We start from the raw sequence: 26209 nt of genomic DNA on the forward strand, positions 1-26209 counted from the left end.
AGCCGTCCCTTGCGAAGCAGCGTGGCTTGTCCAGCATGTCATCCCAGGCAGACATTGGATCCCCTTAGAATGATACCAGTACTTGAGCCAGTTATTAAAGCTGATCATCTTGTCTTTGTATTGTGGCATCATTCTTGGTGAGGGCAAGATGCTGCTCAGGGTCAGGGTCATACCCAGCCTGGGCTACATAATCAGAGAGGAGCTCCTCTGTCTCTTTTCATGTAGTCCAGGGAGGTACGTTGTTTGTTGTTTGTTTCTTAGCTGTGAATCTAGTCTCTTACAGATTACTGGTGCTTATTACTCATTCCCTCCAGTAGAGCTCTTTTGCGGGTATACATTTAACTCCCAGTGGGTGTGGCTGCATCCTTTAAAAATGAAGTTATCACCTTAGAGTTCTAACAAATACTAATTGACAGAGGCCGTATATCAATACAGTTGTGTTTTCCATCATTTATGCTTCAAGATAAAATATTCTGATACCTTGTATGTAGCACGGTTTTGGAATTATTAATACAAATATGAGCAGGCAATATTTGACACCGAGAGGCGCAGTAGGAGGTAACTGCAGAAACGCCTGGAGACATCACTTGGCTGTAATTAGTTAATTAAGATCATGGTAGATGACTGTAAAACAGAAGACTAACTCACAAATAGGTTTCTGTATGTTACAGATCCCAGTCTGAACCAGGTAGATGCAGTTTGTGTTTCCTGTAAAAACTGAAATTGTAAGGAAGTCTGTTGATCATTTTTATTTTATAACTTATATATTTTTCTACTTTTCAGGATGTTGTGGTTTGCTTCTGAACTGTCCATCTGGATTATATGAGATTTGAAAGAGGAACATGCATACCGGTGAGACTAGTAAGTAGTCACTGTTCTTGAGATTTGCATGTTGATATGAAATGTATTTTTAATTGTGCAGATGTCCTTCATGGATGCATCTGCAGTCATAACAAATGGGTTGTCCTGTCGTCAGGCAGCCCTTCGGTCGGCCGGATTCCAAAGTCCGGGTCCGGCTTCGGCTGATGTCGCACTTCACCCGACGTCATCTCTGCTGGTCTTCGGGTATAAAGGCATCAGCCGACGCCATTTTCCTCAGTCTTTCTTGCCGCGTGGCGCCCGAAGCAGAAGCTGTTCGCAAGTGCCGGTCGGTCAGATCCAGAGATTACTACTACCGAATACTACTTCAAGACTTCTAAAAGCTAAGTACCCGTTGGGGACTCTTTCTTGCCTCAGCCGATGTCAGAAAAAGTCAATAACTGTTTAACTTGTGGGAAACAAATACCTCATAAAGATTTCCACTCTTACTGTTTGCCTTGCTTAGGCCCAGACCACGACGTAGCAGCCTGTTCGGCCTGTGCTTCCTTCAACCGACGACGCTTAGGCGTCGGTCGGAGTTTGCTGAACAGTTTTTCGGCTCAGATTTTGCGTACATTATGCCGTCGGATCCTCCGACTACCCAAATTGTTAAAAAACGCAAAGAAAAAGACCGACACTCGCGGTCCGCGGTTTCGGCCGAAACCACGGTTAAGCAAGCGAGTGTCTCGGTTTCAGCGAAACCGAGAAAACTGGTCAATCTTCAGCGAATCCATGACTACTACTGAGGCTCCTGCTACCTTATCTGAATCAGCCTCAGAAATTTTGCCTACAACTGTGGTTCCTACTGATTTATCAGACACCATCCCTTTGGATATCTCTACCCCAGCACGTGGTGCTGCTAGGCCTCCTGCAGCCATGTCTATTAAGGCCTTTGCCAGGGCTAAAGCAGCCAAATCAGCTAAATCAGTGCCTGTTAAACCACCCTCTCTCAGGCCCACTTCTAGTTCACAAATGCTTACTTTGGCAGAAGATTTAATATCCTTAATTAGGGGATCCCAATCTCACCCAGACAGGGCCTCTCAGTCCCCAGAAAAGAGACCTAGAGCAGAGCCCCCCGAGCCTGTGTCCTCTGATGATTCTGCGGATGAATCAGACATTACAGACCAGCCAGAGGCTCCTTTTTCCAATTATAAAGATTCAGATGCTGAAGAATCCATTCCAGCTGCCTCTCCACCAGAGGAATTCTCCTTTGGGGAAACCTTACATGCCATGAGAGAACAATTCCAATGGCAGGGACAAGACTTCTCAGATTCTAGAAAAAGGCTTAGGACTTTTCTGCACTTACCACAACATAGGCCCTTAGCTATACCTCCTGTCCTGTCTGTTGTGGACGATGCATTTAATGATGTCTGCACTGCACCTGATTCTTTACCTCCAGCCCCTGCCAAACCAGATAGATTTTACAGGGTGCCAGACACTCATCACCACCTTTTCAAGGCCCCACTTACAGACCCCAAAACTATATCCCAGGGGCCTAAGGCAGTAGCCTCGACCACAGCAAAAAACCCTATTCCCGCTGAAAGGGAATCCAGGTCCTTAGAGATGGGGAAAAAGTCTACACCTCTGCTACTCTCTCAGCTAGAGCTTTAAACTGCCAGTTTCACATGATCCAATACCAAGAGTTTATGCTTGATCAGTTAATTAAAAAGCTGTCCTCTGATGAATCTATAGATAAGAAATATGTATTAGAAATGGTGAATAACATCCAACAGGTTAGTAACCATTCTTTAAAATGTGGCTATGATGCACTGGAGGCTTCATTTAGATCAGCCATGACTGGCACAGTGATAAGAAGGCATGCATGGTTGAAAGAACCGGTCTTACCGGATCATGTTAAAGCTAAGCTATTGGATGCTCCTATGGATAAGGCCAGTCTATTTGGTGAACCTGCCCAGCAGGTAATGAAGAAAATGGAAGAGAAGGCAAAATCTGTGCAAACAGTTAAAGATTTCCTACAGGTTCAGCCACCAAGGTTTAGCAGGAACTGGCCTGCCAAAAACTGGTCCTTTCCTGACTCCACAAGATCACAAAGGGGCAGGAACAGACGCTCTAGGGGCAGAAATCAATCCAGAGGAGGTGCCTACAGAGGACGACAGTGGCAAGGCAATAACCGAGGCACAGACACAACCACTGCCACTGCAACAGGACAATCACAGTGACTTGGCTCTGACTCCGCCTACCAGGGAGCAAATGGCAGCACCATTAGGCGGAAAGTTAGCCTTATTCTCGAAAAATTGGCACTATATCACAAAAGACAAGTGGATTTTGCAAACCATAGACCAAGGCTACCGGTTCCACTTCCACACTTTACCAGTAAAAAGAAGAATGCCAAACCTGCCCCCAAATCAAAAAATAGAAGCCCTGCACCAGATAGCGGAATTAATAAAGATGAGAGCTGTGGAAAGAGTACCAATAACAGATCAGGGCAAAGGATTCTACTCCAGACTCTTCCTAGTACCAAGAAAAGAGAAAAGCTGGAGACCTATACTCGACCTGTCCATCTTAAACACATACATCATTGTCCCAAAATTCAAAATGCTGACCCTACAGCAACTTCTTCCCATGCTGGGCAAGGAGTGTTGGCTGGTAACTCTAGATCTCAGGGAGGCATACCTGCACGTCCCCATTCGACCAATTTGCAGAAGATACCTCAGATTCCTTGCAGGATCAGAGCATTATCAATTTTCAGCATTGCCCTTTGGCTTATCTACTGCGCCCAGAGTATTCACAAAATGCCTGGCATCAGTAATCGCTCACTGCAGAGTACAGGGAATCCAAATTTATCCATACCTGGACGACTGCCTGTTACAAGCGGACAACAAAAGCAAGCTGACAACAGATTTACAAAGGGTCATTTACTTGCTACAAGCCCTGGGATACACAGTCAATTTACAAAAGTCAAGGCTGATACCATCCCAGACAAGAACTTTTTGGGCGGAATTGGACACAGTCAAACAGATGGCATTCCTAACTGCAGAAAAACAAAAAGAGCTCCCTCTTTACTTCTTGGCATTAACAAAGCAGAACAAACTAACAGCAAGAAAAGTTCTGCAGGCCTTGGGCTTCATGGCATCATGCATAATCTTGGTCCCACATGCCAGACTGCATATGAGAAAGTTACAGTGGTACCTAAAGAATTTATGGTCTCAACACAGGCACAGCTTAGAAACAGAAATACCACTAATCCCATGCTTAAAACAGGACTTCCTATGGTGGGCTCGGGCATGCCAGTCAAACCCAGACTTGCCCTTCCACAACTTTCGAGCAAACCAAACCATCACAACGGACGCCTCAGACCTAGGATGGGGGGGGCACACATGCTGGACAAATGCGTACAAGGACTGTGGACTCAGGACCAGCTGCACCTGCACATAAACCAAAAAGAAATGCTGGCAGTAAAACTGGCAATCCTAAAATTCAGACCATTCCTCAAAGAAGGCCATTTGATGATAAGGACAGACAACACCACAGTCATGTGGTACATCAACAAACAGGGAGGCACTCATTCTTACCCCCTATGCAGAATGACTTTGGACCTTTGGAATCTGGCTCTCAGCTACAACATCCAGTTACAGGCAATATTTGTACCGGGAAAAGAGAACACCGTAGCAGACATTTTAAGCAGAACCACCTTGGATGCTCACGAATGGATGCTACACCCAGACATCTTCAAGGCCATCACAAAGAAATGGGGAATGCCACAAATAGATCTATTCGCTTCCCCACAAAATCACCAGCTCAAAAAATTCTGCACAAGGACATTCCACCCACTTGCATGGAAGGTGGACTCTCTATCCTTCAGCTGGAAAGGCCTGACAGCATATGCATTTCCACCTCTTCCCTTGATGCACAAGGTACTACTGAAAATCAAAGAGGAACGTCCAAGGATAATTCTGATAGCTCCGAACTGGCCAAGACAACACTGGTACCCATTGCTGAGGAGCATGTTTCTGTAGAAAATGTGGTCAATACCCCTTATGCCTCTGATGTTAACTCAGAACAACTACAACATCATACATCCAAACCTAAAAACCTTGCAACTGACTGCCTGGAACATCACATAGCAGTAACTAACCCAGACCTTTCACAAAGGGTTAAAGACATTATCCTTGAAGCCCGCAGACCTTCAACAAGAAGGAACTATGCAGGGAAATGGAAAAGGTTCGTCATTTGGAGTACTGAAAGAGGAAAAGATGTGTCGAACATAGATATTGCTAACATTCTGGAGTACTTGGCAGAGCTTCTACATACAGGCCTGTCCTATTCCTCCATCAAGATACATGCATCAGCTATTTCAGCAGAATACAGCTTTGATCCTCCTGTCTTTTCACATCCTCTACTCAGGCAGTTCCTCAGAGGGATTAAGAATGTAAAACCTCCTAGGAAACCACCATTGCCAGAATGGGACTTGAATTTTGTACTAGAAAAGTTGACACTCCCTCCGTTTGAACCAGCAGCAACAGCAGATCTACAACACCTGTCATGGAAAACTGCTTTCCTACTGGCTATTACTTCAGCAAGGAGAGTTTCAGAACTACAGGCCTTAATGGCAGTGCAACCCTTCCTAATCTTCCATCAAGATAGGGTGTCCATGAGAACTAATCCTACATTTATGCCTAAGGTGGTATCCAGAGTGTCTTTAAACCAGGCAATCCACCTACCTACCTTCTTTCCAAATCCACAAAACAGAGGTGAAAGAATAATGCATACCTTGGATGTACATAGACAGTTACGCTGCTACCTGGACAGAACCAAAGGTAACAGAAAAACTGACCAGCTCTTTGTAGCCTATGCAACAGGAAGGGAAGGAAAAGCAATTTCCAAACAGACAATCTCCAAATGGATAGGAAATTGCATAAGATGTTATGTGATCCTATCTCGCCTACATTCTGAATGATGGGTTCAGAGCCGATCCCTCGGCTCCGACTCGGCACGCTTATGCCAAAGAGCGAAGTCTCTTACTGGCTGAGCTTACCATATCCCAGGATGCACCACTACCAGTCCCCCAGATCTCGTTTGCCGCTAACAAGTGAAGACGTGGTCTCGAGCTGGCTGAGTTAAGTAGTGATTATTTCACTAGTTTTTCTGTCAGGTTTTTCTTCATTCTCTACAAAAGCTGTTTTAACAGCTATTCTTGTGTTTTGAGTGTGTTTGACAAAATTCACTTGGTGAATTCTTGTGTTGTGAGTGTGGACTAGGAGTACCTCTTGTCTGGAAAGGCCTTTCCCGGTCTTTTTATTTGTAGGTGACTTCGGTCCTGTTTTAAATCATTTACATTTCTCTTCTTTAAATAAGAACTAACTGAGAGAAATTATTACATTTACAGAGTTTGTACTGTGTTTGACTGACTCAGAGTATTGCGAGTGATAACTGTAAGCCTATTCTAGGTGTGTTCTTTACAGTTACTTTTGAAAATTTCTATAATGTCTCAGAATCCTAGGCCTTCGGGCTTCAAGAAATGTGTAAAATGTAGCTTCAAAATGTCCATTACGGACGATCACTCGCTATGTGTGTATTGCTTAGGGGCAAAGCATTTACAGGAATCATGTAGTGTATGTCACGCTTTTTCCTCAAGGGTCCTCCAGGAGAGGAAAAATAAATTAATTCTTAAGGGATTAATTAAACCTTCTTTCAAGAAGCTTTGGCATCCTCTCCTTCTCCGGCCAAAGAAAGGCGTCGGCTCCGACCAGTCCGTCGGATCCGATCGCTAAGAAACAAAGGCAGGCTCTCCTGGCTCCAAGGACTTGGAGCCGAGGTGAACAGTCTGCCTCGATGCCACCAGTATCGACTCCTCTGGCTTCGGAGCCGATAGCTGGGGCATCGAGAGGTGGGTCATCTTCGCCGGCTCCACTGCTCGGAGCCGACAAAGGTTGCCCGCTCAGACACTTCCTCCTCGGCGAAGTCCACCTCGGCACCGATGGAAACTGGTGTGTATTCCTCGGCGCCGATATTCATCGAGTCGCCTCGAGCCGGTCCCCTAGCCCTTTGGGGCCGTTGGAGAGGCCGTCTCGGACCCGTTCTGTTTCCTCTCGGTCTTCGAGGATGTCAGATTCTGATATAGACAGGGTGCTCCAAAGACTGTTGCAGTCCCCACTCTTCCAAAATTTGTTTCGGTTCCGACCCAGTTGGCTTGAGCCGATGACCTTGCCCACCCCATTGCCATTCCTCCTCCGACTGCTTCGCTCCGCCGAGCAGGTGCTGTTGGAGCCGATGGAGATCTCAGGGTCGGCTCCGACCCTTACTCCAACCCGGCCTTCGGGTCCGAGTTTGGTACGCTGACGTCTTCGGCTGGACCCGGGGTGATGTTTGGGACCTATGCTTCGGTTCGAGCCTCCCTCGGTGCTCGGCTGCGGGTCTTCCGTCGACTATCACGGCTCGGGATCGGACACTCCCAGGATTCTGGGGTCCGGCTTTCAGAGCCATGAGGAGTGCCTTGGCCAAGTCCTCTTGCCATTTCCCGGCTTTACCGGCACCTTCCCTAGGCGTGGAGACTGGGTCTTTGGCAGTTCCCCTGTCCGTAGTCAGCGGAGCCCGGGCCTGAGGTTGCCCCAGTGGGGTTCCTCCTCCTGAGGGTTCTTCTGAGCTGTCTTCGGAGGAACCCCAAGGAAGAGATCGTGCAAGAGGAAGCACGTGGACTCCCCGAGTCTATTACTTCAGACACTGATCTGGATGATGCAGAGGGGTCCCAGTCGTCCTCGGATGATGTCTCTTTGCAGACATCTTAGAGATCCTCAAACAACGAGGCGGCTGGATATCCAAACCCCTCTACTGACGAAGTCAGTGCTCCTCAAGGCCTTTGGGGCTCAGCCCTCCGCCTCCTGGGTGTCTCCGCCCTTGACGAGCTTCTGGATTTAGTTTGTCAAGGCGTGGGAACATCCAGATACCGTGGAACCAGTCCCTTCTCGTCCAAATAAATTTTGTCTGCTCCCCGAGAAGGAGTTCCTCACTAAAGGCGTGGCTGTAGATGCCATGGTGGTGGCATCTGCTACACAACAGGACGTGTCAGAGGCTTCAACGTCCATCCATCCTCCTAATAAGGAGTCTAGGAGTATGGACAGGTGCGGAAGCGCACCCTGACTTCAGCGGCCTTTACTTTAAGGTCTCTGAATTATTTGGCACATTTTACCAGGCTTCAGAGGGATCTGGTCAAGGAGTTGTCAGATTCCCTCTCGGGTAACCTACCTGAGCAGCTAGCCCAGTCGGTTAGCTCTCAGTTGGCTATCCTTACGTCAATTTCTAACTCGTCCATGAGGTTCATTTCCTATGCGGCGAAGGCGGGTAGAGCGGCAGGCACAGGCGTGGCTCTCACGGAGACAAGCCTGGCTCCGCTTGTGTCAGTTCGGAGGCCTTCAAGTCTTCCCTTGCCGAAGCCTCCTTTGGTGGGTCCTCCTTGTTTGGACCCAAGGTTAAAGACACCCTTACCCGCTGTGAGCAAGAGGGGAAAACTTTATCTGCCGTAGGTGCCCGTTACTCCACTCCCTTCGGCCTTACCCCAAGGCTAAAGGAGGGAAAATGTGGTTCCGCAAATCCCGTAAGTTTTTCTCCCAACAGCAGGAAGAATCCTTCCAGAGGCAGAGGACGGGAAATTTTTCAGGAGGCCGTCCCAGAGGCGGCAGAGGGCCCGCAATTCTGGAGACCACGAGTCCTTTCGTGGCTCTTCAGCCTCCCACACTTCATGAGGGATTGCCCGGCTGTGCTGCTCGAGCCAGTCGGGTGTCGTTGCCAAGCACCTAAAAGCCTGGGAGTCAATCACTCAGGACAGATGGGTGCCGGATCATTGCCGGAGGTTACACCATCCCATTCACATTCTCGCCCCACCGTCCAAAAGAATCCCGGACCCACCACCCAGTCAAAGGGATATGGCAGCCGCAGAAGCTTTAAAGCTGCTAGAAAAGGAGTCATCCAACCGGTCCCCACAGACCAGATCGGATCAGGAAATTACTCCAGGTTCTTTTTAGTGCCAAAAAAGACAGGGGACCTGAGACCAATATTGGATCTCAGCAGACTGAACCAATCCGTCACGAAATCCAAATTCGGAATGGTCACGTTACAATCCATTCTCCCATTGTTGGAGAAGGATGTTTGGATGTGCTCCATAGACCTCAAGGACGCCTATTATCACATACCGATACATCAGGCGTCCAGGAGGTATCTGCGCTTCAGCCTGGGAGTCAGTCATTACCAATTTTGCGCTCTGCCCTTTGGTCTCACCACAGCCCCCAGGGTGTTCACCAAGTGTTTGGCAGTAGTGACGGCTCACCTGAGAAGTCTTGGATTCCAAGTGTTACCCTATCTGGACGACTGGCTCCTGACTGCCACCACCAGGCATCTACTAATGGACAACCTCAAAGCCACCATCTCCCTGGGTATTACCCTGGGGTTACATTCAATTGGTCAAAGTCTGTCTTGCTGCCCTCTCAGCATAAAGTTCATAGGAGCAGAGATAGACTCAAGATTGATCTTGGCGTCTTTCTTCCTGCGAAAGGATCCAAACTTTACAGGGCCAAGTTCAAGCTCTGATCTCGAGATCCAAAGCCCCAGCCAGGATGGTTCTACAAGTTCTAGGCTCAATGTCTGCCACGGTTCTTTTAGTCCCTCTGGCAAGATTGCACATGAGGATTCTTCAGTGGCTATTGTCAACGCAATGGTCCTTTCAGGATCTTCCCTCAATCATCACATCATGATTACGGATATATGCAAAAGGGACCTTCGCTGGTGGCTTCAGACATCCAATTTGGATCAAGGAAACCCCTTTGTTCTTCCCTCTCCAGTGGTTACCCTGACGACAGATGCCTCCCAGATAGGGTGGGGGGGGCATTGTCTGGGCAGGCTAGTTCAGGGCTCCTGGCTTCCAGGCAAGCTCTTCTCCACATCAATGTGTTGGAGATGAGGGCTGTGCTTCTATCCCTTCAAGCCTTACACAAGTTTCTTCCTCAGGGCATCATCGCCATCCATACAGACAACATGTCGGTGGTTTGGTATCTGAACAAACAAGGAGGGACCAGATCATACCCCCTTTGCAGAGAGGCCATGAGAGTGTGGGAATGGGCTGTAGCTACCAACCGCTTCTTGGTAGCGACCCACATCCCGGGAAAGTCAAATATATTGGCAGACAAATTGAGCAGGACAATTCTCTCTCCTCACGAGTGGTCTCTAAACCACACAGTAGCAGCTCAGGTTTTCAGGAGATGGGGACGCCGTGCTGCGACCTATTTGCAACTCCATTAAACACCAAGTGCCAAAGGTTCTTCTCCTTGATCCCACATCAGGGAGTACCAGCCATGGATGCTCTAGCACAACCTTGGCCAACAGGGCTACTTTATGCCTTTCCTCCAATTCCGCTTCTTCCCAGAGTTATTCAAAAAGCCTCTCAACTGGGGTCTTCAATGATTCTGATTGCCCCGTACTGGCCTCGTCAGGCATGGTTTCCCTACCTGAAGAAGCATGCAGTGGACGATCCGTGGACTTTAGACCTGATTCCGGACTTGCTAATCCATCAGTCGGGACTTCGACATCAGTCCCTTCAATCTTTGAAATTGACAGCTTGGCTCCTCCACTTCCGACTTTAGTTAGAAGGCACACTCTAGACGCGGAAGTTGTTCACATTTTGTGTCCGGCCCACAAACCCACCACTAACAAATTGTACCTTAGTAAGTGGAAGAGGTTTGCTGTCTGGAAGCTCAACTCAAGGGCTTAGACCCTATCACTGCTCCTGTCCCAGAGGTCTTAAAATTTTTAACATCCTTGTTTAATCAGGGATCTTCTGTCTCAACTATTAAAGTCCAACTAGCGGCTATCTCTAAATTCCACGAATCCATGGATCCTCCTTTGATGAGCAGCAGACTATGCAAAACTTTCATTAAAGGTGCGAGCCTATTAAGACCACCAATTTTCATCCTGCACGTCCGTGGGATCTTGATTTGGTGCTTGGCGCATTAAGATCTGCCGCTTTGGAACCGGCTGCTACATGCGAGTTAAAATATCTGTCTTGGAAAACTGCCTTCTTAGTTGCAATTACTTGGCAAGAAGAGTTTGAGCTTCAAGCCCTGTCTATTAAGCCACCGTACTTGATTTTCCACAAGGATAGAGTATCACTTAGGCCTAATCCATCCTTTGTCCCAAAGGTCTGTTCTAGTTTCTGCCTCCAACAATCTCTAGAGCTACCGGTTTTCTTCCCAAAATTCTCCAATGAAGCAGAATACACTCTTCATAAATTGGATGTTCACAGGCAGTTACGCTTCTATTTAGACAGGACTCAGCAACTTCGTAAGTCAGACCAGTTGTTTGTGTCCTTCTCAGATAATAAACTGGGCCAAACCATCACAAAAGCTACTATCTCAAAATGGATCAGAGATTGCATAACTCAGACTTATTCTTCTTGAATAAGCAACTTACAACATCTATCAAGGCTCATTCTACCAGAGCTATGGCTACTTCTATAGCTTTTCATTCCAAGCTCGCTATATCGGAAATCTGTGCTGCGGCTACTTGGTCCAATCCGCACACTTTCATTTCACACTACAAATTGGATGTGGCATCCAGAGGACGAGCTTCATTTGGTTCCACGGTACTCAGGAGTGTTTTCCAGTGAGCCACCCAGGATTCAGGTGCTAGGGACGCTGTCCCATCATTCAGAATGTAGGCGAGATAGGATCACATAACATCTTTTAGTTATGTACTCACCATAACTTCAGATGTTTGGGATCCATCTCGCCTACATTCCTAATACCCACCCTCCTTCCCCCTGCCTTGGAGATCAGAAGAGATTGAACGGTTTTGAGTTCTACTGTTTTATCTTGTTTCATCTGACGATGTTATATAAGTAGGGTGTGCATGTGTGCATGTATGCGGACAAACTAGATCTGGGGGACTGGTAGTGGTGCATCCTGGGATATGGTAAGCTCAGCCAGTAAGAGACTTCGCTCTTTGGCATAAGCGTGCCGAGTCGGAGCCGAGGGATCGGCTCCGAACCCATCATTCAGAATGTAGGCGAGATGGATCCCAAACATCTGAAGTTATGGTGAGTACATAACTAAAAGATTCTGTTACTCCTACCATGGAAAACCAATTCCACAGAACATAAGACCTCACTCAACAAGGGCTACAGCCACTACCACAGCTTTCTTAAGAGGAGTGGCAACCAAGGACATTATTGAGGCGGCTACTTGGACCTCCGTGCATACATTTGCCAAGCATTATAATTTACCTCTATATTCTAGATCCCGAGCAGGGTTTGCCACTGCTGTACTGCAAGGGATCCTGACTACACCATAACTTTTATTCCTCCTCCCCTAGTTTGGCTATGGTATTCTACCCATTTGTTATGACTGCAGATGCATCCATGAAGGACATAGTACAGTTTTGTACCTACCATAAATGTAGATGTCCGAACTGGATAGCATCTGCAGTCAGGATTACCCTCCCTCCTTCCCCTCTGTGGTACTCCTAGGGTATTTACCCTCCTAATAGCTAGCTGGGGAGGGGAGTCTCTTATGGTGTATTTGTTTGTATATATGTACATACATGTTTAGTTTTGTGTTTGCCTTCTACTATTTTGGAAACATTGGCATCTATCCAAAATTTAGCTTTCCAAGAGGGCAATTGGCATCTGGGGCAAGAAACACTGAGGAAAATGGCGTCGGCTGATGCCTTTATACCCGAAGACCAGCAGAGATGACGTCGGGTGAAGTGCGACATCAGCCGAAGCTGGACCCGGACTTTGGAATCCGGCCGACCGAAGGGCTGCCTGACGACAGGACAACCCATTTGTTATGACTGCAGATGCTATCCAGTTCGGACATCTACATTTATGGTAGGTACAAAACTGTACTTTGTAATGCCACTTTCGTGACACAAAAGATTTCAAATGGGAAGTGTGGGTAAAATGTAGAGTGAAATAGAATGGTTTTGAAGGTCTGTGTTTTATGATATACATATTGGTGTTAAAAGTAATGTAGTTTGGTTAATGTACTCTCTAATAATAAAGACTGGTGATAGTCTACGTTGGTCTGGTAAATAGCGTAATCTGTTCTAAATTTTCCTATTGTGAAGAAAGAAGTCAGGACTAATGTCTTTATTATTAGTGCACGGAAGAGGGGAATAGATAGAAATTAATGTTGATTCAGGTTTACTGGTATGTCAGAAATATCAGTAAATTTACTTGCTTGCTTGCAGGCAGTGAGTGGCAATTGTTAGGAATCGAGACAGAAATGAAATTTTGAGCTTTGCAGTTTTCTATTTAAGAAAAAAGGTGAGAATGTTTTCAGTGCATTTCTTGATTGTTGACATCTCTGATGCTTCAGTTTGTTTTTCTTCCATGGGAATGCAACTGAGTATCTTCTGACTAGTATAAAGGCGCATCCCATTAGTACCAAATGGATATATCTTTCCTTTTTCAGTCTGCAACACAAGTCCATAATTTTTCCCCCACACTTGCAGACCAAGGTCGAACTTCCATCAGTCTTCTGGTTTGCATTACTATTACTGATGCTGGTTTTGTTTTGTGTAATTAAAATTTGATGTTAAGTTGTCTCTTGCCTTCATTCTTGCTGGTTGGGATCGGAGCCGATCCTTTGCTCCGACTGCCATCTTCTATAGCTCGAGAGCTGTTTACTGGCTCGAGGCTACCCCTTATCCCATGATGCCTAGTGATAGCTACCCAGATCTCGTTTGCCGCTTCAGCTACAAGGTGTCGTTTTTCTGGCTCAAGCTCGTATAACTTTTTTTATACAACTTTCTTACCATTAGAAATAGTCCTTTTTTCTGGTTTATTGGGCTGCTAGTATAGTGCTTTTGTGTAGACTGTATTTGCTAGATAGTTTCTGTTGTAGGTATTTCTAGTGTTCTTTTTGTCAGAATGTCAAAAGAATCCAAAGTTTCTGGATTCAAGAAGTGTGACTCATGCTGTCAGAAAATGTCTCTGACAGATGGGCACACTTCTTGCGTCTATTGTTTAGGCGCCATGCACCTGCAGGACTCTTGTTCGATCTGCCATGCATTTAGCCCAAGAGTTGTGCAGGAGCATAAAAATAAGCTTATTCTTAGGGGTCTTTTAAAGCCCCGGGATTCACCGGCCTAGACTCAGCCTGTGAAATCCCCTAAATCTTCCAAGCTGTCGGCTCCAAGTTCGGAGCCGTCCTTGGTTCAGATTACACCTTCTACTTCGGTTCCGGCTGGTACTGATACTGATAAGGCTATCTCCTCGTCGGCTCCATCAGGATTTTTGGAGCCATCTCGGAGCCACAAGAGGCAAAGGTTCCCTTCCTTGAAATAAATTAATTCAGCTCCACAGTCTCCCCTGCTTCAGAGCAAGCGCAGTCACAGATCTTCTCACTCTTCTCGGTCCTCCAGGCTGTCGGATCACAATGTGGAGAGAGTGGTCAGTAGGTTGCTGAAATTGCAGGCACTTGCCAAAATGTTGTCCAGCCCTCCTCAACAGGTGTCTGCTCCGTCCACGTCTATCAATATTCCTCTTCCGACTCCATTGAGTTTGGAGCCGGAGTTCGTTGGGGTTCGAGTAGTGGAACCGTAGGCTTCGATAACACTATCTTCTTCGGTTCTGTCGTCGGCTCCGATTCTCTCGACGGTGCCATCCTTTGAGGGATCTGGGTGCCGGGGCTCCCTCATCGGCTCCGAGGGGGCGAGTGGCATCAGACCCTTGTCCGACCCCATTCTCCCTCTCAGAGCTTCGGCGCAGGTGAGCTCGGCTCCTACATCAGCCTCGGAGCCGTCTCCCTCGGTGCGGAGAAAGATTCCGATTTCTAAGGAACTGGAGCTTTCTCTGCATCGTGGCAGGGATGCCTTCGATGTCATGAGGAGTGTGCCTGGCCACTGAGTCAGCTCCACTATCGGCTCCACCGGCTCCATCCCCTGTAGTGCCTGTGCCAACCTCTGCTCCACCTCCTGACCCCAAGCGTAGGGAACCGGCGCTTCAGGACACCCCATTGGGTATTTCCTCTTCTTCCGAGGTCTCCCCTGATCATTCAGAGGAGCCCCCTCGTAAGAAGAAGTGCAAGAGGAAGCACATTGACTCCCCGAGTCTGTCACTTGTGATGCAGACTTAGATGATTCGGAAGGGTCCCCGAGATCCCCCTCTGAAGATGTTTCCTTCTCAAACATCCTAGAAATGCTTAAGCAGAGGGGCAACTGGCATCCCCTAGCCCCTACCGAGGATGGGTCTGTATTCCTGGATGCGTTCGGTTCCCGACCTTCCACCTCCTGGGTTTCTCCGCCTTTCGATCCACTTATGGCAGTGGTGGCTCAAAAGGCTTGGTCAGCTCCGGATACAGTGGAACCAACTCCGAGGAGACCTAACAAGTTCATCTCAGCACCCCATGATAAGTAGTTTCTTACCAAAGATGTCCCTGTTGATGCCATGGTGGTAGCAGCAGCCACCAAAAAAGAGTTAGCGGAGACCTCTTCATCTGTCTGTCCTCCTAACAAGGAGTCTAGGACTATGGACAGATACGGGAAGCAAATATTTGCTTCGGCGTCCTTTTCTATGAGGTCACTGAACTACTTATGCCATTTTACCCGGCTTCAGAGGGATCTCCTTAAAGAGCTAGGAGATACCCTTCAAGATCCATCAGCTGAGGGGGCTCTAGCTAAAGTAGCTTCCCAGCTGGCGACTCTTAATTCTATAATCAACTCCTCCATGAGGCTCATTTCTTATGCAGCCGATGGTGTGAGTAGAGCCACAGGTACGGGTGTAGCCCTTAGGAGGCATGCATGGATGCAGCTGTGCAATTTTGCGGAACCCTTTCGAGTGTCGTTCACCAACACCCCCTTTGATGGTTCCTTTCTTTTTGGACCACAGGTGAAAGACACTTTGACTAGGTGTGAGCAAGACGGCAAGACTCTCTGCCATGGGAGTCTGGTTTTCCACTCCTTCTAGACCATATCCCAAAGGTCAGAAGAGTGGAAAAATGTGGTTCCGAAAATCCCAAGGAGCCTTGCCTGACACATGTAGTGATTTTTTTCCTCCAGGGGCAGAGGGGGAAACAATAACAGACACTGCCCTCATGGCAGGAGGGGGTCAGCAGAACCAGGGCAACAGAGAATCCTTATTTGATAAGCCCTTTCAGCATCCCTGAAGGGTTGCCCAGCTGCTCACCTCTGGAGGCAGTCGGAGGAAGACTTTCACTGTACCCAGAAGCCTGGCAAAATTTAACACAAGACAAATGGGTACGGTCCATTATATCCAGATGTTACAAAATTCCCTTCTGTCAATCCCCCTTGCAGTCAAGGAAACCCCTTCCAGATGTTCCACCCAATCTGAAGGACCAAGCAGTCATAGAAGTTTCAAAACTGCTAGAAAAAAGTCATCCAGGAAGTCCCGGCTGACCAGCATGGATACGGAACTTACTCGAGATTCTTTTTGGTACCAAAAAAGACAGGGGACTGGAGACCAATTCTGGATCTCAGCAGGCTAAACAGGTCTATACAAAGAACAAAGTTTCGGATGGTCACGCTACAGTCCATTCTACCCTTTCTAGGTCAGGACAATTGTATGTGCTCGATAGATCTTCAGGACGCGTATTACCATATCAAGATGGACAGGCACTCCAGGAGATTTCTTCGCTTCCAGCTGGGAGCTGGTCATTACCACTTCAGAGCTCTGCCCTTTGATCTCACCACAGCCCCCAGGGTGTTCACCAAATGTATGGCAGTGGTCACGGCTCACCTGAGATGTCAAGGATTCCAGGTGTTTCCATACCTAGACGACTGGCTCCTCACTACTACTACTACCAGGCATCAACTTCTACAGGCCAGGGACTATACAATCACAATCTACTCCCAGCTAGGCATTACAATAAATTTCGAAAAATCTGCCTTGTTGCCCTGTCAATCTATCACCTACATATAGGAGCAGACTTAAACACAAGGAACATGTTCACAAGACTACTGCTAGACAGGGTGTCTACAATTCGTCAGCAGGTACAAATTCTTATGCAGAGCAAAAGAATCTAAGTCAAGTTTGTCCTTCAAACTCTGGGTTCCATGGCAGCAGCCATTCTTTTAATCCCACCGGTCCGCTTTCACATGAGGATCCTTGTGTGGCTTCTGTTCATACAGTGGTCTTTCCAACAGCTGCCCATGTCACACATGATTATGATTACGTAAGCATGCAAAAGGCACCTTTCCTGGTGGATGGTCTCCCCACTAGTGACTCAGGGCAGACCCTTCATTTAGCCCCCTCCAGTAGCCACAGTGACCACAGACGCCTCCCTGATAGGGTGGGTGGGGGGGCATTATCAGGGCAGGGCAGGACAGTCCAAGGCACTTGGCAGCCTCACAAGTACCGTCTGCACATAAATGTCCTAGAAATGAGAGCCGTGCTCCTAGAGTTGCAAGCCCTTCAGGACTCTCTTCCTTCTGGAACCATTGCAATTCAAGCAGACAACATGTCAGTGGTGTGGTACATCAACAAGCAGGGCAGAACCAGGTCCTACCCCGTGTGTCGAGAAGCACTCAGACTGTGACAGTGGGCAATTTCCTCCCAACGTTTTCTGATTGCGATGCACATCCCTGGGAGGTCCAATGTCATAGCGGACAGGCTCAGCAGAGCTATTCTCATGCCCCATGAGTGGTCTCTGAATCAGGAAGTTGCGGATCTTATCTTCTGCAAATGGGGACAGCCTTGCTGCGATCTTTTCGCCACCCCCTTCAACAGCAAATGCAGCAACTACTTCTCCCTTCTTCTGCTTCCAGGTCACTCACCCAGAGACGCTCTAGTCCACGATTGGCCTCAGGGTCTTCTTTATGCCTTTCCTCCATACAGAAAGCCATATCGTTGGGTTGCAAAATGATCCTCATTGTTCCCTCCTGGCCTCGACAGATATGGTTCCCTTTCCTGCACCATTACCTTCACGATCAGCCCTGGACTCTGGGTCCGATTCCAGACCTACTGATTCATCAATCAGGCGGGTTGCATCAATCCCTCCAAACACTCCAGCTCACAGCTTGGTTGCTCCACTTCGAACCTTAGCCAGGCTTCCTAGCATTTCCCCGGCTGTACGTGAGATTATTGTCTCCTCTCACAAGTCCACAACCAGAAAAACTTGTGCTAGTAAATGGAAACGTTTTTCTTGTTGGGCAGAGGCTAGGAACGTAAATCCCTTTTCAACCACAGTCCACGAAATTCTGGAGTTCCTAGCACAACTTTTTCATTCCGGGTCCACTTCTGCTACAGTCCGGGTTCAATTAGCGGCCATTTCTAACTTTCATGTTGGTTTGTCAAATTCAAACATTGTCTCATAAGCTCTGTAAAGCTTTTTTGAGAGGGACTACTCTCCTTAGGCCTCGAGTGAGAGACCCCCCCTCCTCCTTGGGACCTTAACTTGGTACTAACTTCCTTAACTCTGCCCCCCTTTGAACCAGCAGCGTCCTGCTCCATTAAGTTTCTATCTTGGAAGACACTCTTTCTGGTAGCTATTACTTCAGCCAGACGCATCTCTGAACTTCAGGCACTATGCGTTCGTTCTCCATACTTCGTTTTTCATGAAGACAGGGTTGCTCTGGGGACTAATCCTTAGTTTCTTCCGAAAGTCTGCTCAGAAAATAATTTAAACCAATCTATAGACCTTCCTGTGTTTTTCCCTTACCACACCAACAAGGCAGAGTACAAATTACACCAATTGGACATTCATAGACAATTGCGTTTTTATCTGCACAGGACTAAGGAAATAAGGAAATCTGACCAACTATTCCTTTCCTATGCTCTAGGCAAACACGTTCTCCCAGTTTCCAAGGTGACCTTATCCAGGTGGTTGTCTCACACTATTACCTTCATCTATCAATTAAGGAACAAAGAGTTACGTATTAAACCGAAAGGTCATTCTACTAGGTCCTTGGCCACCTCTGTAGCCTTCCAGTCTAGGTTGCCCATGGATTCTGTCTGTGCAGCTGCTACGTGGGCAAATCTTCATACCTTTATTTCTCATTACAAGCTAGATATGGTCTCCAGGAGCAGAGCTGACTTTGGTTCGACTATTCTGAAGAGTCTGTTCCAATGAGCCACCCCAGGATTGTAGGTGCTAGGGATGCTGTCCCAACCAGCAACAACGAAGGCAAGATAGACAACTTAACATAAAGAAGTTATGTACCTACCATAACATTCCATGTTAGTTGTCTTCATCTCACCTTCTTTCTTGCGTCCCACCCTCCGTCCCCCTGTCCTATTGGATCGAGAGGAGTTTTGGTCTCACTGGCTGAGTTCTCTGGTTTGTTTTCTCTACTGACTTAGAGAGTATGACAGGTATTCTCAACCTATTGTTTGGACAGGTTTATTCTCTGGCTATGTCTGGGGTTAGCTATTTCAAACGAGATCTGGATAGCTATCACTAGGCATCATGGGATAAGGGGTAGCCTAGAGCCAGTAAACAGCTCTCGAGCTATAGAAGATGGTAGAGTCGGAGCCAAGGATCGGCTCTGATCCCAACCAGCAAGAAAGAAGGCGAGATGAAGACAACTAACATGGAACGTTATGGTAGGTACATAACTTCTTTTTTAGGTTTATTCTCTCAGCTCTTGCTGCTTTACAAGAGTCTTAAAAAATCTTCGCTCTGCACTGCTTAAGGAACAACTCCATTCTCAAGCTGAAAAAAAATATGCTTTTCATTGGCAGACTTTGATAGTAAATTCTCTGCATCATTCTGGGTAGCTAATATTTAGATTTTTTTCACACAAAGTGCTTTTAGGGACTGCCATATTTATGTAAATTTCTGTCATTTCTGCGTTTCCATAAAATTTTATAAGATTATGATACCATAATTTTAGGTTCTTTGTCTCTGTATTTGCATACAGTGGAAGTACTATGAATAACTTTCTTCTTAAACCACATGCAGAGGCAACTTCAATGTTTTATAGACTCAGTGATTTTTGCTGCCAAAATATCTTCCATTACACATTTAAATCTTCTTCCTGATAAAATTAGTTACAAGTTTTTTGCTTTCTGATTTGTAATTCCTAGATCTCATGATGTCCTTCTATTCCTATGTTGCAGTAGTCTGCATATGAGTTTACCCTTCTAGTCTCACGTAAGTAGGGCCAGTATCAAAAAGATTTCAGTCCCTCCTAGGTGCACAAGACGTCAGGCTTAGGCGGGAGTACGTGGGCCATAAAAGTGACGTCAGCACACACCAGCCCTCAACTTTCCAGATGCCAGTCGTACGCCAGGTGTTCCTGCTTTCGCTGACGACCGATTCAAATTTCAAGCTAAGTACCTCTTTGGGGACCTTTTCAGTTCTTCCTTTTGTATTACTGCCTTTTCATTTTATCCAGGAAGGGTAAATATCAGTGCGGCCATCAGATCCCTCATAGACATCCACGATAAGTGTTTGCTCTGTCTCAGACTGTCGCACGATTCTGCCCTGTTTGCCAGGCGCTCATTCTGAAAACATTCTGCAGTCATTTGCATGTGCTCAATTTGTACTTAGAGAACCAACATCTAAAACGACTTGCTTTGTGAATGGAGAGTTCATCAGATGTTGCCTCTGAACTAAGGAAGGCCAGATCATTATGGCCTGTAACACTTGCTGAGCCTATTCCAACCAATCCACAGCCTGTGGCTGACATCGGTGTCAGGATTTGGACCTGGATCCGCTGCAACGGATGTCGTGGGTACCTCTGAAGAAGCAGTACTACCGGTGGGCAAGAGAAGGAAGCGTATCTCTCAGCCAGCAGGAAGTGTTCCAGACTGGCAGGCCTTTAGCCAAAGCCTTTTCTCAGCTTTCATGGCCCTGAGGCCTACATCAGTTGTTTCTGCATCGTCTTCTCTTCTCCTTAGTCCTAGGCCTCAACCTACAGAGACGGTTACTAAGGTTGAGGGCATCTGTTCAGATTCCTCAGATGATTCCCTCTCCTATAATTCACAACTTTCTTCTCCCTTGGGATATGGATTCTCAGAGGAAGAATCTATAGACCCAGATTTCCTTGAAGATTTGACCTCTGAAACTATTTTTAAAATGAAGGAACACTTCAAATCGAATCCACAGACATGTCTGAAATACAAAAGAGGTATGACCTCATTCAAATGGAAACACCAAGCCCTTCAGCCATTTCTCCTATACTTCCTGTCCTTTTTAGATGCATTTTCTTCTGTATCTCTTAATCCTGACTCGCAACCTTTTGCTCCTCGTAGAACGAACAGACAGACTCTACAAAGTCCCAGATTCTGATAAGCACTTGATTAAGTGCCCTCCTGCAGATCCAGTCTCCACAGACAAAGCTTCTAAACTCTTGCCTACCACCACCATCCTTCCTGCTGACAAAAACAGCAAAACTATGGAAAGGTTAGGCAAAAAGATTTCCACCTCATCCACCTTGGCATTTAGAGCTACTAATTACCAGACTCATATGGCAAAGTACGCCCTATCTCTTCTAGACTCTGCCACCAAACTGTTGGTGGATTTTTCAGACTCCTCAGCCAAATCATCTAGGTCTTCTCTGCTGGCCATTACAGCCCAAGTCACCAGGCATTCAATTATATGTAGCTATGATGCGCAGAATCCTCAGCAAAGTCAGCAGCTTCAGCTTCTGCACTTCGCACATACTCCTGGCTGTACCAACCCCTGCCAGATGATTTCAGAGCTAAGCTCAGCGATGCACCACTTGACAATGCACCCTTATTTGGCTCAAAAGTAGCAGACCTTTTCAAATAATTGCACCAAAAAGGAAAAGAGATGCAGGGTATTAAACATCTGCTAGTTTCCCCTGTACCTACATTTTACAGGAACTATCCTGCAAAAACTCAGTTCACCAGGAAACACTCCAATCCTGTACCTCAAACTAGACACAGGCAAGCAAGAAAGAAAATCCTTCAGCTAGAGCACCATGTTCTTCAAGTTTCACTGTTGCAGTCATTACATTTGGGTAATCTGCTTGCAGGTTGCCCTCTGTCGGCCTGATTAACAAAGTCTTGGGTCCTGCGTCGGTTGCTGTCCCTTCTTCCATGACGTCAGGTCATCAGGGGCATAAAAGATGCAGCCGACTCCATTTTCATCTCCCTTTCTTGCCGTGCGGTGCCTGAAACAGAAGCAGTTCACAAGTGGCCAGTTGGCCGACTCCTGAAATTTTCATTTTCGCGTTTCAGAACCGAAGTCTTCAACCTAAAGCTAAGCACCCCGTTGGGGAATCTTTTTCTTGCTCCTTACCAATGTCAGTAAAAGTTAATAATTGTATTACTTGTGGGAAGCAAATACCTCATAAGGATTTTCATTTGTACAGTATTCCTTGCCTAGGCCCTGACCACAACGTGCCTTACTGTCGGTTTTGTGCTAAATTTAATCAACTCAGTATTAAGTGTCGTTATATTTCTGCATCAAAATATTTTGTCTCAAAGTTTAACTATCCAGAATTGTTGTCAGTTAGTAATCCGACTACCAGAGTACACAAAAAATGCAAAGAAAAAGACAGAGACAGACCGTGTAGATCCAAAACCGATGAAGCTTCTCCTAAGCCAGTCGCTAGTTCACCGGTACTCAGTGAGGCGCTTTCACAGCCCCTGATACCCGCTACTTTTGATTTACAGGCCTCTACTGAGACCCATTTGTAGTCCAGTATGCCGCAAGACTCTTTATGTATTGAACCCGCGGATGTCTCTACCTTAGATGGGTCCGGAGCCGCTGAGCAGTCACCGGCTTCTGAGGGTGTTTTCAGGCCTAAAGATTTGTATATTAAACCGCCATCTTCAAAACCTAAGCCAAAATCAACTTGTGTGTCTAAAAAAACTGACGCTTGGGCCACGTGCACAGGCTCCTATGCCTAAAAAACAAATGATCAAAATGGCTGAGGATTTAATTACCTTCATCAGGGGTTCCCATCCCCCTCCTGCTAAGAGGGCTATGCAAGGCACTGACTGTGAATCATCAGATCAAGTTTCTATTTCTTGTGATTCCTCTTCTGCTCAGGAATTATCTATTCCACTTTATGAGGACTCTGATACAGAAGATTCCATCCCTTCTGCTTCTCCTCCTGAGGATTTTTCTTTTGGAGAAACTTTACATACCTTAAGGGAACACTTCACTGGGAGAGTCAGGACTTCTCAGAATCTAAAAAGAGGCTTAGGGATTTCCTCCTTCTACCTTAGCACAGGCCTTTGGCTATACCTCCTGTTCTAGACATTGTTGATGATGTTTTCGCGGAATCCAGCATGGCTCCTGATTCCCTGCCTCCGGCTCCTAGTAAGCCAGACAGATATTACAGGGTTCCTGACTTCCACAGATTCCCTTAAAAACCCTACTGCTGACCCTGAAACCATTTCTCAGGGTCCCAAGGGCGTTAAGGCTTCTACTGCTAAAAAGCCTAACCCTTCTGATAGAGACTCCAGGGTTCTGGAAAGATGGGGTAAGAAGGTTTACACGTCTGCAACCTTGGTAATCAGAGCTTTAAACTGTCAATTTCATATGCTTAAATAGCAGCAGCATGTCACGGGCTTACTTAAACAGAAAATGATGTTGATTTCTGACTGTGTGGAAAATAGAGTTGCAGGATTTATTGCATTCAGCTGAACAAGTTGGAAAGCATACTTTGCAATGTGGTTTTGATTCCTTGGAGGCTTCTTGCAGGGCTGCTGTAACTGGATCTTTGATAAGAAGGCATGCTTGGCTCAAGGAGCAAAATCTGCCTGATCATGTTAAAGCAAAATTGTTGGATGCTCCTTTACAACAGGGCAGTCTATTTGATAATAAGGCAGAAGAAGTTTTGAAAAAAATGAAAGATGAAGCTAAATCTATGTAAACTGTAAAAGATTTCCTACAAGTGCAGCCACCCAGGTTCAGTAGGCACTGGCCTACTAAGAATTGGTCCTTTTAGTACCCACCAGAGCCGCTCAGGTCAAACCCAGACACTCCAAAGGCTCCAGGTTTCAGTCACAAGGAACTTGCATAACAAAACAATGGGGTGCTTCCACCCCCAAATCTGGAAGTAACAAGGCACCCTCCTATGGTAAACAGTCTCAATGACTTTCCTCTGCAATCACCGAGCACTTATCTTTTGGCAGCCCCTTTGGGGGAAAACTGGCACTTCATGCACAAAATTGGCAACTAATTACCCAGGACAAGTGGGTTTTAAATATAGTATCCCAGGGATACAGATTTCATTTCCACACGTTGCCAATCCCAAACGGATGGCCAGATCTGCCTCCAAATCAGTGGGCAGAGGCCTAGAAACAAGTTATGTCCCTCATGAATATGGGGGGTATTCAACCAGTACTAGAAAAGGGACAAGGTTTTTATTCAAGACTTTTCCTGGTACCCAGAAAAGACAAATCATGGCGTCCAATTCTGGACTTATCCATTCTAAATACATTTCTGGACATTCCAAAATTCAAGATGCTGACTCTACAACAGTTACTGCCTATGCTAGGCAAGGATGCCTGGTTGGTAACTCTAGACTTAAAAGAGGCTTACCTGCATATCCCAATTAGGGAATCTTGCAGTAGACACCTCCGCTTCAAAGCAAGCTATTTGCATTACCAGTTCTCTGCACTGTCCTTTGGCTTATCTACTGCGCCCAGGGTCTTCACAAAGTGCCTGGCACCAGTAATTGCATTTTGCAGACAAAGAAACATTCATATTTATCCTTACCTGGACGATTGTCTAATTCCAGCAGAAAACAAGGACACTCTTCTCAAGCATCTGGCATTTGTAAAAAGGCTTCTAACTTGTCTAGGGTACACCATAAATGAAAAGAAATCACAACTGGTACCCTATCAAATAATTACATTCTTGGGTGCAAGCTTGAATACAACTGCCCAGATGACTTACCTCACACCAGAAAAACAAATTCAATTGATGACTTACTTCAAACAAGTGGTCACAAAAACCCAGCTGTATGCAAGACAAATTCTGCAGGCCTTGGGGTTCATGGCTTCCTGCATTCTAATAATTCCATGTGCAAGACTGCATATGAGGAAATTTCAGTGGTACCTAAAAAACTTATGGAGTCAGCACTGTCACAGCCTGGAAACAATGATTCCTATCATTCCTTGCCTGCAGCAAGAGTTCCTATGGTGGGCAGAGGCGTGTCACCAAAACAAAGGACTGTCATTCATTCCACCCCCTGCCACCCAAACCCTGACTACAGACGCATCAGTTTATGATTGGGGGCGCATCTGGCAGGGAGATGCATTCAGGGCCAATGGAGCCCAAATCAAATGCACTTGCATATCAACCAGAAAGAGATGCTAGCTGTACAGAATGCTCTGACAGCCTTCAAGGACTATCTTCATCCAGGACAACTACTAATAGACAGATACCACCACAGTCATGTGGTATATAAACAAGCAGGGGGGTACCCATTCCTACCCCCTTTGCAGACTAGCCATGGCCTTGTGGAACACTGCCTTGACTTACCAAATACATCTACAAGCTCAATTCCTGCCAGGAAAGTAAAATACGCTGGCAGACGAACTAAGCAGAAATCTTATGCACCCACACGAATGGAAACTGGACCAACAAATCTTCCGCATGCTGACACGCAAATGAGGGAGCCCAGACATAGTTTTTGGGTGAGGCAAAAAGATCTATCAGTTGGACTAATTCTGCACAAGAATTCATCACAAAAAAGCTCGGAAAGTGGATGCTCTATCCTTCGGCTGGAAAAAACTATCAGTTTATGCCTTTCCCCCTCTGCCTCTGCTCTCCAAGGTCTTACTAAAGGTCAGACAGGAAAAAACAAAAATGATTCTGATTGCTCCAGACTGGCCTCGCCAACACTGGTACCTGCTCCTGCGCAATATGTCACACCTTCCTCCATGGTACCTGCCTCAGACACCTTATCTACTGTCTCAGCATAACTGTCAAATTCTGCACACTCAGCTCCAAACTCTGAATCTTGCAGCATGGCTAATCAACTAATTTCACCAGTTATCTCTCAGCAAACCTGGAATGGATGTCATTTTGGAGACTAGAAGGCCTAGTACTAGAAAATCTTATGCTGATAAATGGAAAAGATTTTGTGCCTGGAACCAAACACAAGGAATAAGCACAGCAATGCCCAATATTCCTCAGATTCGGCAATATTTAACTGAGATGCTTCACAAGGGCCTCTCTTTTTCTTCCATAAAAATCCATGCCTCTGCCATTTCAGCTCATTACAACACAGAGCCTCCCCTCTTTTCTCGTCCCTTGCTAAAGCTGTACCTCAGAGGGGCCAAAAATTTAAGACCTCTCAGGAGAGCACCAACTCCTGCATGGGTCCTCAATTTTGTTTTGGAAAAACTCACCCTGCCTCCTTTTGAACCAGCTACTACTGCAGACATAAAATTTCTCTCTTGGAAGACAGCTTTTCTTTTAGCAGTCACTTCAGCTGGAAGGATTTCAGAACTACA

At 46.4% G+C, this 26209-nt stretch overlaps 1 protein-coding gene across 4 annotated transcripts in view; it reads left to right on the forward strand.

Annotated features, from left to right (window-relative positions):
- The window catches only part of DYRK1A (dual specificity tyrosine phosphorylation regulated kinase 1A), a 2602610-nt gene that overhangs the window by 721616 nt on the left and 1854785 nt on the right, over positions 1 to 26209 (forward strand). For all 4 annotated transcript variants that reach the window (XM_044071432.1, XM_044071433.1, XM_044071434.1 and 1 more), the window contains one exon: positions 784 to 861. The gene's annotated coding sequence lies outside the window, so the exon portion shown is untranslated. The remainder of the gene's footprint in view (positions 1 to 783; positions 862 to 26209) is intronic.

The sequence above is a fragment of the Protopterus annectens genome, chromosome 5.part0 (assembly GCF_019279795.1).
Source record: "Protopterus annectens isolate FY-2018-M chromosome 5.part0, PAN1.0, whole genome shotgun sequence".
NCBI classification, from domain to species: domain Eukaryota; kingdom Metazoa; phylum Chordata; order Ceratodontiformes; family Protopteridae; genus Protopterus; species Protopterus annectens.